A 3,479-nucleotide genomic window follows, 5' to 3' on the forward strand; every position below is an offset into this window, starting at 1 on the left:
TCTCTGCCCATGCGGTAACGTCATATGACTGATGCTGGGCAGAGCGGGCAAGCCTTCTGTGTTGCTTGAGGAAAGTCTGGGCAGGGAGGGTCTGTGGGCAGTGTAAGTTTGGACTATCTATAGGCATCCAAGTTGCCAGCCCCCAGGATCAGCCTTAACTTCAGGACAGCTCAGGTACCATGTACAAACTAAACTAGCTGATCCTACAGAAAGAGAAAATCAGCTATCACAGAGTTAAATCTGTGCTGATTTACTGCCTTTCCTAAGGTTTCCTCTTAAAAGATAAAATTCATCTATAACCAAAGGGACAACATCTAGCTACATCTGATGTCATGTAAGCCCCACTGATCACCCAGCTGGGACACATGCAACACACAAGGCCCAGGCTGAAGTCTTATGAATGCAAGAAATATTATTCCTGATGAGAGAGCGACTACACTTGGTGAAGGAGGATGTGAGCTCTCCTGCTATGTGTTTGTGTGGCACTAGTCTGCTTCTGCTGCTGGAAGGAGAGGAAACACAGTCCTTGCGGCTTCTGTAGGACTCACAGGGATATCTGTTACAATTCATTAAGTAGCAGTCTAAGAAGTTACAATAATAACATTTCAACAGTTTCCAGAGGGAGTCTCAGAAACTACAGGAAAAGCCGACAAGTTTCAATCCATTTATCAAAGCACTTCAAGACAGATGAAACAGCAGACATGCTTAGTGAGGAATGTCTCTCTTTCTGGGTGTCCAGAGCATTTCAGTAAATAAAAAGCTCTTTAAAAATAAGTCAATACAATGGAATTCCTTTTGCCTTTTGCAAAGTCTCATATTACACTTACACCCAAATGACCCTCCCACCTATAATACTGTAGGAATTTACATACACATCAAATAGGTGCTTTTCACTTACATAATACACTTAACTGAGGATTACAGAGCACATAATATATTAAACATTACAACATCTTGTGAGGTAGGTTAACCTTAATGAAGTTACAGTGGGTAAACTGAGGCACTAAATAGCTTTATGACTTGCTTGTGGTCCCACAGTCAATCAGCGGAAAAGTCATTAAGACGCTCTTCAAACAAGTGCTAGACACACATATGCACATACTGGTCTGGACAAAACAGACTAATCCACATTTTCAAAGGGAACTTTAGCTACTCATCCAGAGACACTCACACTCTGATTTTCTGAGGTCAGCAGGACAAAAGACAAATAGGAGAAGATAAAAAAGAACAGAAGGCAAATATTTGCTATTACATTTTTTTTTTTGTATGCCAAAATGTGTATGCAAAACAAAGAAGCACCCAAAACTGAAGGACACTTTAGATGTTGGTCTCAAATCATCTGATTTTCTGAGGATGGATTTTTCTAGACCTTCAACAAGGGTTTTGTTAGGGTTTTGTTCAATAACGTGGGTTTATATTTAGCTTTCATTTAGCGGATAGAGAAAAAGAGTCTTTGGCTAAAGTCTTTGAGCCAGGCATCTAGGATAAAATTTTCAAAAGCACTCAACTGTGACTTTTGAAAACAGAATTAAGCTAGTTGCTGAGGCAAGCTTTGAAAGTTACCCCCTACCTCCTTTAGCATTTTAACTGAGAGCTAATTTCATCACTTACAGTACCATTTCCCATTTTAGACTCCCTACCTCATGGCATTCACCAATATTGCCAAGTCAAACTAGATTAAAACCAGCAAAAGTGTCAGGAGACTCAGAGATGCGGTAGGTTGCCAAGTAGTTCTGGCCACGACCTCCCCAGCATGTCTGTGGCCCGCGAGCAGAGCCAAGCGTGGTCAAGCTGGACATGGGGATGTGCCATGGGTGTCACCCACTTTCCAAAGCAGCCTTTGTTCTCTTTGTGGCAGCACTGGCTAATTGTGGTGTCCGCCCTCCACCCGATAGTTCAGGGAGGCTGTAATTACCTCCGCAATAAAGGTCTGCTTCTTCCCTGTTCTGGACCTTTCAGTGGCCAGGATTACTTGTATAAAGTGGGTGCAAAACGCTACCAGATCAGAAATATGGCATTTTGCATCAATGTAAATGACCAGGTGCAAGGAACAAAGGTAACAATACTCATAACTCTGTTGTCCTTTAATTAAGTAGCTCCTCAGGCAATGACACTAGCGAGGCCTTGTTTCCTCAGGGCTGGATTCTCTAGTATCTAAATAGGATGTAAGCTCTTCCTGGGGAGAGAGGCATTCGTAATTTCTCCTCCCAGGTGGTATCCAGTTTGGGTGGATGTCCTACTGCAGCCTTTCTCTTAGTAGTGACTCCTGTGGGACGTCTCTCCTCTGGGCTTCTTATTTTCCTGAAACCTACAGAAATTTTTGAGGGCCCTACTCTTCCATTAAATCTGGTTGAATTTCTTCAAAAGGCTCAAAGTTCCCAGGGGATTGAGAGGCAAATGCATCAAGTGAGACAGAGCAATGTCATAAACCTGTTTTCACTAAGGAAAGAAGGTTAAAGTTTTGCTTATGAGGAAGTTCACTAGCTGGATAGTAAAATCTGGGGGGACTTTTTTGCTCTGTCGGTAGGCACGTCTGACTGGAGCTTCTGCAAGCAGTATCAATACGGGGAGTAAGTACAAATGAATAAACACAAGCGGGGAACGCAGCTCAGGGCAAGGGCACTGATGTTAGTTAACTGGGTGTAGAAGAGAACTGGAAAGTTCATTTGATCCATAGAAGCAGGGATCACGTTCGCTAGAGACGCTCACGACTGGACAGGTCATGGATCTGAACGGAGAAAGCAACTGAACAAAGAAACAGCAAGAGAAGGTTTAATTTGGTTTTGGGCCAGGACAACAGTAATAATATGGCAGTCAGTGGTACATACGCACCACAAAGCTGGCTATGCAGAGGTGGAGTTAGCGGGGAGCTCTCCAGCCGTGAGAAGCCAGGGAGAGCCCCTTCCTTCCTACGCAGTTTTTAATGGCTCAGCACTGCTTAAGACCCTTCAGAAACGTATAAAGCATCTCCTTTCTAACAGTGCTTCTTTTGCAGGACAGACATCTGGCTAATGCTTTGTATTCCTGAATGTCCCATTAATGAATAGGCACCAGCCTAGCGAGAAACTTGATATTAACTTGTAGAGGCAACAACTTTCATCAGATAAGCCACCACGGCAATCTTAATATCATTTTGTTGTGATAATGCCAAGGTTACAAATGCTGAGTAAGAACCCAGAATTTTGTGACTCCCAGAACTGCAGGATAAAGCTCCAGCAGTTACCCAAAAAGCCACAGATTAGGGAGAGGAACCCGGATGGTGAAAAAGTACCAAATTTAGATGACACAATTGCTCACAGAAGAAGCATCATTTATTGGCTATACAGAGATTTTTACAAAATTATAGCTGCCCAGGGAAAGCAGACTATCCCCAAATCTACCCTGAGATGTCCTTCTGACAGCAGACACCATTTTATTTCTACTTGTGTACATCAGTTTCCTAAACAGGTTTTCTGACATGAAAAGGTAATCATGTCTGT

At 42.9% G+C, this 3,479-nt stretch overlaps 1 protein-coding gene across 3 annotated transcripts in view; it reads right to left on the reverse strand.

The window, feature by feature from the left end:
• Positions 1–650: 650 nt before the first annotated feature.
• Positions 651–3,479, reverse strand: part of VTI1A (vesicle transport through interaction with t-SNAREs 1A) — a 286,215-nt gene continuing 283,386 nt past the window's right edge. For all 3 annotated transcript variants that reach the window (XM_068949618.1, XM_068949623.1, XM_068949619.1), the window contains one exon: positions 651–3,479. This exon is cut by the window's right edge and continues 5,761 nt beyond it. The gene's annotated coding sequence lies outside the window, so the exon portion shown is untranslated.

This window comes from Struthio camelus, chromosome 7 (genome assembly GCF_040807025.1).
Source record: "Struthio camelus isolate bStrCam1 chromosome 7, bStrCam1.hap1, whole genome shotgun sequence".
Classification (NCBI taxonomy): domain Eukaryota; kingdom Metazoa; phylum Chordata; class Aves; order Struthioniformes; family Struthionidae; genus Struthio; species Struthio camelus.